At 39.8% G+C, this 14,531-nt stretch overlaps 1 protein-coding gene across 7 annotated transcripts in view; it reads left to right on the top strand.

Annotated features, from left to right (window-relative positions):
• The first annotated feature begins 655 nt into the window (after nucleotides 1-655).
• SULF1 (sulfatase 1) overlaps nucleotides 656-14,531 on the top strand; it is a 185,656-nt gene continuing 171,780 nt past the window's right edge. For 6 of the 7 annotated variants that reach the window (XM_058833282.1, XM_058833281.1, XM_058833273.1 and 3 more), the window contains exons 1-2: nucleotides 656-782; nucleotides 6,866-6,942. The gene's annotated coding sequence lies outside the window, so the exon portion shown is untranslated. The remainder of the gene's footprint in view (nucleotides 783-6,865; nucleotides 6,943-14,531) is intronic. The other variant, XM_058833277.1, reaches the window with a different exon arrangement.

Here is a 14,531-nt window from a genome sequence, read left to right on the forward strand (position 1 = left end):
AATGAGTTGTGACTGCCTGCAGAGCAGCTGTGGTTCTTTTAATGAATAGTCTTCCAATGGCTGAAATAAAATGTCAAGACTGGTGGAGATTTGCAATTGGAAAAGCTATATAAGCTATTTATAAAAGAAAATCAACTGTAAAAAAATACTTGCTAAACGTTTCTGGCTTCTATAGTGCAGCTGTACACTGGGCTCCTTAGTAAAATGTCTATCCTCATCATTGGTATAACCTCCCAGAAGTAACTCCGTTTAGAGTTAGATTTGGTTTAAATTAGAGTTCTCTCTGCTGAAGCTGGAGAATAACTTGGTCTTTTCTATAAATATAAATATCAACCATGATGGCGTTGTTTAAGAGATTCATTATACAGTGGTAGGACTTGTATTTTACCAAGAGATTCTTCCCAAGGGATTTTCCCCAAGGCGATGGGAAGGTACCAGGACAAAACAGCTTCGTAAAGCAAACCTGTTTCAACAATCTAAAATCTTGCTGAGACTAACATATGAAAGTGTACTATTTTAGGCAAGCTGACATATTTCTGCAAAGCTGCAGCAAGGTGCACCCCGGTGCCTTAGCAGTCAAAGCGCAAGCCGGGCTGCGGCGTGACCTTGCCAGCGCCGCGGGAGCGGGGCAGGGCGCGCCGGGCTCGGCGCTCTGGGCACGGCCCCGCGGCCCCGCAGCGCTCCGCGGGTGGAGCCCGGCCCTGCCGGCTCCTCCGCTGCTCCCGGCCCTGCTGCCCCGCCGCCCTGCCCTGCCGCAGCCTCCGCCTCCCGCCCGCTTCCAGGTGAGTCCGCCCGGCCTTTCCTCATCCTCCCCGGAGCGCCCGCGGGGTGCGCCCCTCTGCCGCAGCCGCCCGGGCACGGCGTGCGCGCCCCGCGGGACCCCGCGCACTGGGAAGCTGGTAAACGCTTCCTAAGGAATTTCCCGGGTAAAACACACCAGAAAACCCCACAAACAAGCAAATAATAAAACCGCCAATTAGGTTAGCTTGGACTTATTAATTGCACAATTGAAAATGAGCTACAAATGACATGTTATGGAAACAAGAGAGGGCTTGGGAAGGACAGTGAGCATTGAGGGACTTTTTAGAAGTCGGAGGAATTCATCTTCATTGTGGAGGAAATTAAATGTTTCTGGTGGTTTGTTGTTTTTGTCTTTTTGTGTTGTAATGGTTTGGGGTTGGGTTTTTTTTTGGTTTGTTTATTTGTTCATTTCCCAGTAAGTCACCAACAGACATTTTATGAAGTTAGCCACAGATCAACACTCCGTTGGAAAATATTTTTGTTTCGGAGTGGATAAAGCATGAGGAGTGCAGTAAACATTTTAAACTTAGAACTGCAACAGATACAGTAAATCACATGTTGTTTGCGTGTTGGAGCAGGAATCCCTGGAGCTGCAGCAAGTTCAGTCCCCACAGCAAGTTCACCTTGGGACAGTTCCCAGAACATCTTTGGGTTTTGAAAGGCACTTTTCATGGTTCATTGTATTTTCCCTATGGCACATAGATCTCAGTACTGGCTGATAGGTAAAGCTGGCCACATTTTAGGCCCCTGACTTGTGCCAAATGCAGGAGGTGAAAAAAACTAAGGTGCATGGCTGAGTTCCTTGGCGGTGGATGGAAACAACAGATAAATCCAAGTGAGACTCTTTATCTCCAGATCTAGTTCTGGAGGTCATTTGCCCTCTCTGAGGGTAATACAGGGAACCAGCACCCTAAAACAGATGCTGCAGTTAGATGTCCTCACTCAGGTGACATCTAGCTCAGCTGTCATCACACCATGTCCTTGTCTTCTGCAGGCAGTGGTTATTGATGGTGCGCAAAGTACCTCCCAGTCTGACAGATGTCAAAGAGAGGACACCTGTCAGCTGGAGAGAGCTGTAGCTGTCTCATTTCTAGACAGCAAATAGAATGAAATGAAATTAAAACCTTCCATTCTGGTCTGTTTATTTTTTTATTTTATGTTTTTTTCTTTTTACTTCCCCGCTGAGTTCATAAACTCAGTTATTGTAGCTGTTACAGAAATATTAGATGGTTATTGGTGGGATGGGAGGTGGCCCTCAGTCTGTATGGGAGGGATGTGGTCTCATTTAAGATGTGGTTCACAAAATGGAAAAGTTTGTGTAAAGGGAGTTGCCTCTGTTCCGCTCTTTTTTGAACAGGTGCCCACATTACAAACACCGCCACAGCCTGCAGTATTAGCAGAGAGGTCAACATATTGGCTGTTCCCAGCTATTCTTTCCAAATACCCTTGTGTTCTGAAATGTAACTGTCCTGCACAGTGGGAGTAAATCAGTAAGATGGTGGCCTGCTGCACTGCCACATCTTCTGTGTGTAGAAGAGTTTTATTTTTTGCTTTGTTTTCTGAATTAGAAGCCTTTATTTTGGTTAAAAGACTTACTCCTTGAACTCCTTTCATAGCTTTTTATATAATTAAGGCATAGAGAAATGCATCCCATCATCAAGTTTTAAAGGACCTATTCAAGTTTGCCTGTAAATTAAGATTGTGTCTCACCAAGGGGATGGAGGAAGAGAGAACAGTTCTGTGACAAAGCCAATTTAATACAGCCATATCTGTGTTAAGCAGAGACTGGCAGGAGTAAGCGCCTCAGAGTCTAAGCTTGTTAGTTAATTAAGTTATTAGCAAATTTTTAAAGTAAGCTGTACTCTCAGGAAATGAAATCACTGTAAAAAAATAGCATGATAATAATCTTGCTTCTTTACATGATTTAAATAAACTATAGTCTCCTTTCACTCATGTCCACACACAGTGCAACTGGAAATTTTCTTACAGTTTACTTTCAGTGTGGATCTTTTTTGGCATTAATTATAGCCTAGAATTGCTTTCTTCATCAATTTTATCATAGTCTTTGTGCAGTTTATTTTGAAATTATTATTTAAATGCTTATGGTCATGCTGTTTTAAGAGTATATTCAGAGTGTTTTAGAAAATGGAAATAAAAGCCATAATCTAAAACTTTTCCCGATAGCTGATCACAAATATAATATTTTTGTGTTTTTTTCTGTGTGCATCCTCTGCTGGTGTAACATATTTACACATGCCATATGTATTTAATGTGGTACTTTTCTTGTTTGCTTTCTAGACAAACATGTCAGAACTGGGAGTGCCATTTATCATCACATTTTCCTTCCTCCAGCTAAATTATGTTCCACTTGTTCTAATTCCTAACCTGTTGGTATGCACATTGATAAGACACAATGAAATTCAGTGATGCTTTGAGGTTGTGAGGTCCTCCTTCATATTTTCTTCAACAAACACAATCAGTGGTATAGCGTAGATGACACAGCAGCTAAAAAGAGATGAGCAAGGGGAGCAGAGGAGCTGCTGGCTCAAAACCACTTGAATGATATTATCTAAAGTGCAATGAACTGTTGGGAATTTTCCAGGGACTGGTTCTAGGTGCCATTGCATGCATCAGCTCTCCTGCTTTTAAGGTGGCATTCAGAAACATGCTGGGCACTAATAGCAGTAGTAATAGTAACAATTATAGATGTCTTCTCTGTTTTCCTATAGACCAGATGCCACTTCATTTTTTTAGACAGATATATATTTATCCTCCGTTTTAATTATTGCAAATCATTCTGTCACAGTTATGAAAGGTAAAGCCAAACCAGCTAAGTATGGAAGGTAGACCTAGTACAAAAGAACACTCCCATGGCAATATTTTCTGTTCTATTGCTTCCCTAAGCAATACTTCTATTTCTTGTATGCATTTCATAAATGTTACCAAGAGTGCATGATATTACAGCTTTCTGGAAAAGGGAGACAGGATATTAGAGATAAGCACGGAGGTCACATGGCACCGGAAAGAACCGCCAGGCACGTCTAGCTAGAGGAAGGAACCAGCTGATACTGAAACCAACTGCTGCAATCAGTATCTATCTATATACATTTCAGGCATGAGCAGCATTCAGAGTCAGGTGAAAGAAAACGATGTGATATTTTGGAGAAAAGTACACCAAGGGCGTATTAAAGAGATTTCAGAGAATTTAATGTAACAATCCTTTTCTCTTTTATTTATTTATTTTTTTTTCAATTAAGCTTGCATCAGAATAAATAAAAAAATATTTTTGACACAGTCAGGAGAGATTGGATGGATTGGATGGATGAACTAGACCCAAAATACAGGTCTGGAGGCCAGTAGATGCCAAGAAGGGAAACAAGAAAATATAAAATTATATGACTGCAAAAAAGGTGCCAACACACCTAGGGAGGTCATAATTTAAGCTGTCTGGTTTCCAAGAATACACATTTGAGTAGCACATGGTTTCTTATTTCAAGACAGGCATCAAAGTAGCAGTTCTGATATATTAGCAGACAGCCAGACTGAGGATGTCAATAAATGCAGCAGTCTTTGATGAGATGCTTTTCTCAAATGTGGCATGTTGATTAATCTGCTAATTAAAAGTGAATGTATGGAGCGACAACGATCACGGTCTTGTCTACCCCACGGCTCTGCCATTGCTGTGGCTGGCAGAGCACCCCGCAGCACATACTGTTCAAACTGACAGAAGGAGTTTTTCTGGCATAGTTACACCACCTCCCTAAGTGATGTAAGTTGAGCCAATATAAGCTCTCTCCTTCTGGCAAAGTTACGTCCACACCAGGAGTTCTGCAAACATAGCAATATCTGCTGGGGACGTGAATTTTTCACACCGGCAACTGACATAGCTATGTTGGCAAAACATTATAATTTGGAACAGGCCGGGGAAAAAAATGCATTTATCACCCCATCCTCAGCCATTTGCAAAGCATTAAAGAGTCCTAAATACTTATATTTCTCTTAATGGCTATACTTTGCAGACAGAAATTCTTATTTCAGTTAGAAGGACAGTGTGTAAGTTACATTTATTAAAAATGCACTGCTTTCTAATTCTTAGTGATTTCTATCACTGAGTTGTCTCATGAAGGCATCTAGCATGTTTATAAAATATGAAAATAACTCAATGCACTTTGAGTGTTCTACAGAAACATAACACTTCCAGTGGCAGACTGAATCTTCTGTTTGGCTGGAGTCTGGGTCTCCTGTCCTCGCTCAGGTTAGGCTGGAAATACAACATGCACAACCATGGTACCTGGCACTGCACCCAGCTCCATGTGTGTCCTTCTTTTCAGAATTATGGTCACCATTTGTAGTAATTTTTTTTCAAAAGAAAGTAATTTTACTGTAAGTAATTTTATTAAAGTAGGCGAAGAAGTGAGTTGTTTATGCAATGCAAACCAGAGTGACTTTTGTGCAAACCTCGGGTAGACACCTTCAGTCTGGAGAAAATGCAGCTGTCTCCTTGCAATCTTTAATTGTCTCATCACTAGTCATTCCCCGTTTCCACAGAACACCAGGAGCAGGGAGGCAAATGTGAATGCTTGCATTGGCATTTCCCTTTCTCCCACATCAAAGGTCGTCACCGCCTTGCTGGGGGTTGCCATCTCACCCCTGGGCTAGAGGAGATGGAACTGGGGGGATTGTCTAGCCCATGTCAGCCAGAAAGAGATGGGTAAGCAGTAATTCACTGTTTAAACAGGCTTTAAGTAAGTTGGCTCATTTTAAGCAGGAATTCTAGCAATAGTTCAGCCAGAAAATCAGGAGTGGGAGGGTGTGCATAACCTCTAGGAAGTGGGTGGTGACAAGTAGCTGGCTGAGGGCTGCATATGGAAACCACTTCTAGTGGCACAGCAGCAGCCAAAGAAGGATGACTATGCTGACTGTTAGCACTGCTGGCAGCTTGCTACTGGCTTCATCTGGACAGAAATCATCTACATCCCTCACTCAAAAAATGCCTATCACTGTAAAGTTGGGGAAGGGAATTTCTAATATTCATGGGGTAGCTCATATCTATCACAAAAAAAAAAAAAAAAAAAAAGGAAAGGAAAGAAACTTTCATAATCAAAAGGAATAAAGTAAGGGCAAATGCAGGCAGGAGATCAAAAGGCATCTCTGCCAGTGAAATCCATTAGCCTTGAAGTAATCTCCTAAGGGAACTGAAGACATTCCCATTGCTTGAGATATTTAAAACTAGGTTAGACAAAACACTAGGAAGTGTACAATGGAGGGCAATCCATAATCAGCAGGGAAAGGGATTAAATAGTCTTAATAAGCCTTTAACATAGATTCTGTGATTTCAGTGCCAAGACTTCACATGTCCCTCTGCTCGGTCTCCTCCCTGCAGCTGCCATAATGGGAGATTATGAAATCACTGTAAATGTCAGCAATTAACTATTTCAATAGAATTTGATAATGTAATGGTGCTACATTTTTATTCCTCTTAGTCTCAACTAAGACTCTTTTTACAGCGGATTTAAGTTGACTTTTTAGTAGTGCTGTTGCAATCTTCTGGTACAGAGATTTAGTGTGATGTATTTCTAATAATTGCTCGGGGTTTCAGGCAGTGATTTTGTTTTTAGTTAAATCTATCCTTTTTTTCCCCCCTAAATTTCAAAATTCCTAAGTAGCTTATCTAAAAATCCCATCTTTTGCTTCTGCTTTTAATCACTCATCATTATTATCCCACATCCTTCTAAATTTTTAGTCTTTTAAGAGCACAGGGGAGCCAAGAGGTTCATCTTAGTAAATCAACAGATAGAAGATGTGCTTTGTGACATAAAAATGAGTTAGCATTTATGAGTTAGCATTTCTGTAAATGTTAAGTCACTGTTGAAGTATTCAGATCAACAATATATGTTTATAAACACTGTCCAAGAAGAATTTATTGTTTCACAAATACCACTGTTTGCTATGATCTCTGATAATTTTTCACATTTCCTATTGTGTCGGTTTGACAGTGTGTCCTTAGGTCCAGGCAACTGCTTGAATCATGTTCACACTGGAGTATTTTGTTTTGTTCCACCAGGGGAGAGGCCAGTGCTGTGGTTTAGAGAGGTCCTACCAGTGCAAGAAGCTCAATGAAATCAGGCTTCATACTTAGAGGTAAAATGAGTTACCATGACTTGCAACTGACACCTTTTGAAGTCCTTTTAGTTTACACTCTGGTGGAATTCCTGTGAAGAATTGTATGTACACATCCAAAAAGCCAAAGTCACATTGCAAATTAATTAAGTTTAAATAGCATGTGACATTCTGTGGTTTCTTTGTGTAATTTTGCTTGAGAAATATTGTACCCATAAATCAGTGCTAGTCAGTTTTGGTCTTTTGCATATTTAACAAATTCTATAAGTAATACATAACATTCCATTTGGGTATAAAACTGTCCTCAAACAGCTGGGAATTCATAGTTAGAATAAGAATCTTATGCAAAAAAAAAATATTGTTTAAGTCTGAAAAATGGTGATTTATAAATGGCTTTTTAACAGAGAGGTTATTACTGTTCTGTGGAGTTATTGGTGGTAATGTGAATGATAGATGTGGCAGTGGGGAAGGAATATGATGGTTGATAAGTGGGGCCTATTTTTTTTTCACACCCAAGTGGTGCTTATAGAGGCAGATTCTCTTTTATGCCATTGTTTTCAGTGAGATTGAACAAATGGTTACCTGCAAAACCTTTAAGCGGTACACACATAAATCTAGAAGAAGCCCTGACCATAATTTCAAGATCCAGATTGAATTTTCTGTATGTAACATCATTAGGAAGAAAGCTTTGTGCTAGGTAATTGATTTTTTTAATGTCTTGCGAATTAATTTTCACCAGGAAAAAATGGTAGCCTTTTTACAAATGAAGTAAACAACTATATTACACTGTGGGAGGTGGACTCTGACATACCTATTCATCTTAAGAGGATTCATTCTTATCAAACCACTTCAATTCTAGCCTAACTTTTTGGATGACAAAGCATTGCTCAAAGGTAGCAAGGAACTTATTTTATGTTACTTGCCAATATTTTATTATTATTGATCTGAAATAGAAATAAAGGGCAGTGAATTTAGAACAAGGATGAATTTGGCCTTTAAGCTGTGTCTATAACAATATGATTAGCAGCCTATTTTTCCCTTGCACCTTGAAACTCAGTATAGCTTGATATATTGGCAGTTGTTTTTAATTTTCCTCATCCTATTCTTTTGACAATGAGAAAAGGGAACACATGGCTTATACTTTAGTAAATTTAAAAGTGCCAGCAAATGCTCTCTGGCATTGAAGATCCTGGCATGGAGCATTCCACATCTACCCAATTACATTATTTTCTGAACAATGGCCACCTGCAAACTGCCTGTCTCTTACTGTGCCAGCTCCCAGACTCTGCCCAAAACCTGCCAGGACAATTCAAGCTGGCCCAGACTGAAATCACTGCAGAGACTATTCTTGCAGTTTAACTGTATATGTGCGTACTACTGAAGGTCAATTTTTCCATGCTCAAAATTAGTTATGAGCTATTACCATGTCTTTAGGATTTGCTTTGACACATTGGATGTGAGATCACAGACTGTTTGAAGCTTTATTTTTTTGTTTGTTTTCTTGGTATTTTAAAAATCTCCTAAAGATAAAGATATTAAGCCAAAACACACAAATGTTTCTTGGCAACATGCTTGATGTACAAAAACAATTACAAAGAGGCATAGAGTCGTAACCTCTGCCTTGTTCCTATTCAAGTAAGAGACAGTGCTGCAAATGACTTGATAGGTAATATTTTTCTAATGTAAATAAGCTTTTCTGTTTCTGTTTAGGCTCTCAGGCATGGAGGCAGACGATTTTCTACTTGTCTTAACAAAATGAATGCTGTTTTTTCTCAGATAAAGTAATTACTAGAGAATATACATCAATGCACAATACCAGTTGAAGTTATCAAAATTCTCTTCAGAGAATTTAATATATATTGACACAAGAAAATATTCTGTCTCTGTGGTAACTGTTTGCATTGAGATCCACTGTCACCCTTGGCACCATTGAGGTGACTCCAACATGAAGACTTTTCAGTATTTAGGAATCCCTCCTCACCAGGAGAAATGATCCTGCCCAAAGCCTTTTTCCACACCTACAGTACACATCTCTGGAAACCGCCCTCACTGATGTTACCATTGTGCCATTTCAGTGGTATAGTAATTTACTTACAAGTCAAATACTTTTGTGGTTCAAGTTAGGATGAGGCCTTTATAAAATGCATCATTGTGTTTAAAAAATGAAGTGATGTGGATTTTAAAGAGTTTTCCAAACAGCTTGTTAAATATTATTTTAAAGAAATGTTGTTTAGTGTTTAGCCGTTTGACATTGTTGTTGTCAATGTGACAATAAAATATTTTTAGCTTAAATCCTTGTTATCTAGACTAGACTTTTCTCTGAGTTTTAGCATGAAAAACGTAACAGGAGCAGACACAGCTTGTGTGACTTCTGGAGAAGAGCCGCTAGCATTGGCATAGCTGTATGAATCCATGGGAGTTGCCATAAGTTCAGGTGGCTCCAGGGTACGATGAAGAACCTGTCCAGACACACATTTATTGCAGCTGGATGGTTTTGCTTATAGAGCTGGGATCCCAAAACATCCATCTGGAAAGCATACTGAAAGCTTAAGGAAGCATAAGCAGAGTTCCTAATGATTTTAGGAAAAACTGTCTAAGGAAATTTGGTAAGACTCCAACTCACGTCTGCATTTCTTTAACCCCTTTGGCTTAAAATCCTGCCTGGTTGACTAAGCCAGAAGAAAAATTAGCTGGGATATATTCAGACATTTCCTAGCTGTATCATCTGGGTCATTCAACCCCACAACAAACCAATCAACTCATTATAAGATAAGAATAAACGTGAGTTAAATAACAAAATGAAGCAATTGGATTTTAATCACAGAGAGTTCACTGTAAACTTATGAAGCACGTGCAGAATAACTGGACAGATCATAGCTATATTTGCTGTATGAACTGTATATGCAGTTAGAAGTGAGGGGATACGACAGCACGGTGATCAAACACCACCCTACACTGCAGGGAAATTTCAACTTGAAGAAGCCACCTGTGGTGCCCAAATGCTAAGTAAGGCTACTTTGGACATTGTATCCTTCCTGTTAATATAACATAGCCAGCTGCATGAGGATTTTAGTATGATGGACAGATTAGATCTGTCTTGATAGGGCTATGCAAAGGATGGACCCAATTGGAGGGACTGGAAGGGTGCTCTGGGTTTCTTCTATGCTTGTGTCCCTGACTGACCTTTGCTGTGTGGCTGTTCCATTTAAACACAAAGGATATTTTGCCCTGGCAGTCCTGCAAGCGTTATCTGGGAGTAAAGAATCAACCCACTACGTCTTGTGTTCTGTATTTTTATGAGTGATCATTCTGCAGCCCACACTGTAATCACAGAGTTATCCTCAATAGGATTTATATAGAAGAGTCTTTTAAAAATGCGACCCTCAGGTAGAGTAACAACAAAAGACGTGTGAGAAGACGCTAAACATAAACAAACAAAAAATAAATAAAGTAAATGAATAAACATATTGTTTTATCTTAGCTGTGCTGGCTGTAGAAGTAATGGAAATATTAAAAAATGTTTTTCTCTCCTGTTAAAAACATGAAAATTTGAATACCTTAAGAACACAATCCTAATGGAAAAGGTTTTTTTTTCATGTAACTCATTTTTGGTGTAAGAGTCATTTCAAACAAGAAGATTATCAGTTTTATTTTATTTTCAGTAAAAACTCCATGCATACAAGATAATTGAAGGTGTAATTTTAGTTTTTATAGCTTTAGTCCAATAAAATATAGTAAAAGATAGAAAAATAGTGTGATTATGCCATCCATTTACAGAAATATAAACATTCAAATACAGGTAATGAAAAACTTTGTTTCACTGAAATCAGTGGGAAAATTTCAATGGCTTTTAAACCTAGCTGAGCCTTAGTTCTTTTTCCTGCTCTGCTTGCTTTTCCAAATTTCATTAAATATATATATATATATATTTATACACACTTGTGTGTGTTTGTGCAGAAATGAGCTTGAAGAGAGTTATCTGTTTGCTTTATTTGGAGAAAGCTATTACAATGACAGTATTTGTCAGGGTATACCACAATTACCTCTGATTTCAGTGACTGGAGACAGATGAGCATTGTAACCCCTGGTAAACAAATACCGACTTGACAGGACAGCTTCCAGGTTATATTCCACACTATATTGCTAAATAATCTAAAAATCCATCTGTGCCACTCAAGGAACAGGCTTGTGGTGAAAGGGTGATTTTTTTGGTAGCATCGCATTGGTTTGTCTCCACTCCCACCGAGCTGATGGGAGCACTGCCCACAGCTTCAGAAGAGCAGGGCTCAGCAGTGCTGCTCACAGGAGTCACATCACACCATTTGCTCTTTCTGCTTATTCCAAAATGAAAAAATGGCTTGACTTATGCATAACTTTCTTGTGCTTAGTTTGCCAGCTGGTGAGTGTCACATGTTTAATTCGGGCAATGTAAATAACAATCTCTTTAATAGTTGAGATTTTCACTGACAACAGAGCTGCTGAGCTTAGACAGCTGATTGCTGCTGCTGTAGAGCTAAGTCCTTAAATATTATCAAACTAATACCCTTGTATGGTCACACTGGATACAGATTAGTGAAAGCCATAATCCTATTTAATTTAACACAGTCCCAGGGATTTTCCTCTACAAAGAATTTGGTCACATGCATACTGCATTATTTGCATAGTTCTTAAATATATGGACCCTCTCTAGGAGCAGGGCTGTCTGCCAATTTAATGGCAGTTATTAAATCCTATTGTACTTTGTACCACAATCCAGATGCAGGTATATGCTAGAAAAAGCTCATGGTTACTTAGAATTTGTTGTGGCTCTGAGCTATGCCACAGCTTGTTCTCTCAGGTCATTGGTTTCAGCCTCAGAGGAGGGTGTGAACCCTCAGCAAAGGTAATATGACAAAGGACTGCAATTAATTTTAACCACAGTGCAGCCCAGCCAAGATCCAGCTGTCCAAGAACTCAGACATAAAAAAACTGACTGTGCTTGAACTGTCACAGATTCTGGGGCTTGTGGCTAAGCAACTCATATCTCAGTCATAGGAAAGATCTAAGTTTTATGTGCTGAGCACGGTTAAGTTCATTTGCCTTCAATGCCATGTGATATCCTTGACAATACACCAGATTAGACTCGGAGAAGTAGGGCTAACCCTTTTTGTTTCTGGATTTTTAATTTTTTTTTTTTTTTAATTATTTTTCTTTTTGGTTATCTTCTTTTTTCTCCTCCCATGCAAAACTGTTGTCTGAATGGAAAAAAGAGGCACTGTCTCCTTGTCAAGGTCTCTTAGCTAACATCGTTGCTTATCTCAGGCCAGCTGCAGATTGCTAGGACCATGCGCTTGGCAGTCACAGACACACTGCAGACCTCACAGATGGTACAGCTCTGTTGGGTGACCCTGGGCAGAGCTATGGAAGTCTAGAGCAAAGGAGATATGCTGAAAGCAGTAAGCTTTGTGTTCAAACAAGTGTTGAATCCCAGCAGGCTGAAACCACAGGATGCTTTGCCACCTAGTCAGGAGCTTCCTTTCCAAGCACAGTGTCAGTCCAGCTAATCTTGCAGAGCTCTAAGTTAATTTTTTTTTTACCTGTTACGCAATGTTTGCAGCCTTTTATGGGCTTTTGGTATTTATTGCAGGGAAACAATGGTAAAATTCTGATCAACAGATTTCAGGGTAGTCAAGCAGCTCCAGACACAGGGAAAAATCTTCCACATTTATTTTCCTGGTGATTTCCAAGCATGTTGGGACAAATATGTGGCCTGGCTGATTTCCATGTGAGAGAGTGTCCCTGCTCTCTGCAAGAGGGCTTGGTATATAAAAGCAGCTCAGGCACAGAAACTTCTTCACTCTCTTTAGCACCATGCTGGAGGTAGAAGCCTTCCCCTCCAGGAAGCAGAGAGAGTGGTTTGAGTTGATTAGGTTTCCAGGTTATTTTCAACAACTTAGGCACCAGCTGAATGGCTGTTGGCTTAAAGAACAGCGTAATTATTAATATTATTACTACTACTGCCATTAGTAATAAAATGATACTTCTTCCAAAAGTGCCTAGGGAGAAAGCTGAGGTAAACTTCATCTTGCTAGGTGCCCTGCAATTTTGGGCTGTCATTCAAGAACACAGTAAATCCTGCTTCAGGGTTCCCACTACTGGATCAAAAGCACCAGAGCCACAGGAGCCAAAATGCTGATGGTTTATAAAATAATGCTTTCCCCAGCCATCCACTGTGTTACCAAACCAACCACAGCCTGTTTTCTCAGCACTGGCAGAGTCAGCACAAACCCCAGACCAGGTGCTCCCAAAGCTCAATCGTGTGACCTCCTCTGGGTCAAAGCCCCACTGCTCACAGATCTACTGTTACCTCTCATGGAAACACGGTCTCAGAAGACCCAGTGGTTTTCTCCTGAAGAGCTTGCCAACTACATGGATGAGAGATGTGCCACAGTAGAGGCTTAATGGCAAAGTGAAGGGAACAGGGGGATGGTATGTTTGGAGGGGCAGTGAAGGAGTGAAAGATTATGAGGAGAATACACCAATGGAAAGGTGAAGGGGGTTGAGGACACAGAAGAGCAAGGAGAAATAAGAAAAGATAGATGGATGAAGAAGCTGTTAAAATACATAGCTGAGAAAGAAGAGACAGAAGAATACAAATACAAATACAAATACAAATACAAATACAAATACAAATACAAATACAAATACAAATACAAATACAAATACAATACAAAGGGAACTGGAAAGCCTGGGCATAACTCTGAGAAGTTGCTGTGCCTATCCCTAGCTGTTTCCCCCCAGATCTTCCAGGGAGAAAAGCCCAGAAGGCATTCTTCTTGCTCATGGGTAGCAGAAATATCTCACTGAGACTCAGAAACCAACCTCTGCCACATCTAGACCTACAGTTCCTCCTTTTACCTACTCTTTTTGCTGGTGTTTGCTGTTCTTACAAACACTTCTTTAGTCTGGCAGAGATGAATAAGGCATAAAGGGCAGCAGCTGCCTCAAGAGTTTGCTCATCACAAAGGGATGAGCTACTCTGTCTTCTAAAACTGACACCTTATCAGAAAAGCAGAGCCTGATGACATTTAGCTCTTGTTACAAATATTTACATGTATAGTTGAGATGTGTCAGTTTTACTGCTCTCAGTCATGCATAGCAGAGTTTGCCTTCCTTGCAGTATGCTTTCACATGTTGTACATCTTTAACCAGACTGGAGCATGGACTGGTTTAATTCTTTTCCATTGATGGTTCCTGAGTGTATACTGGAAGAATTGTTATTGCTTTGGCTTTTCTGGTGTCACATCCTGAAGAAATTATAGGAAGTAACAACCAATTTTATGCCTTCTAGCTCCTTCAATCTGATTATAAATTTGGATTAGTGACATGTTTTGGCTGCTGCATCAAGATGCAATATTAGACTTCCTTTTTTTTAATAGTTTCATATGAAAACTAGAAGACAGCAATGTGTGTGCATCTGTATGATGAAACCTAATATCATAAGCAAAGTGATTCTAAAATGGTATGGTATTATCTGATGTCAAGAGTACTAGGCACCATCATGCAGTTCTGTCATCTGCAATAGCAATCTTTTGCCCTGTTCTGGATTTCCCCTCCCTTTCCTTCTGCCC

Source organism: Poecile atricapillus, chromosome 2 (genome assembly GCF_030490865.1).
Source record: "Poecile atricapillus isolate bPoeAtr1 chromosome 2, bPoeAtr1.hap1, whole genome shotgun sequence".
Lineage (NCBI taxonomy): Eukaryota > Metazoa > Chordata > Aves > Passeriformes > Paridae > Poecile > Poecile atricapillus.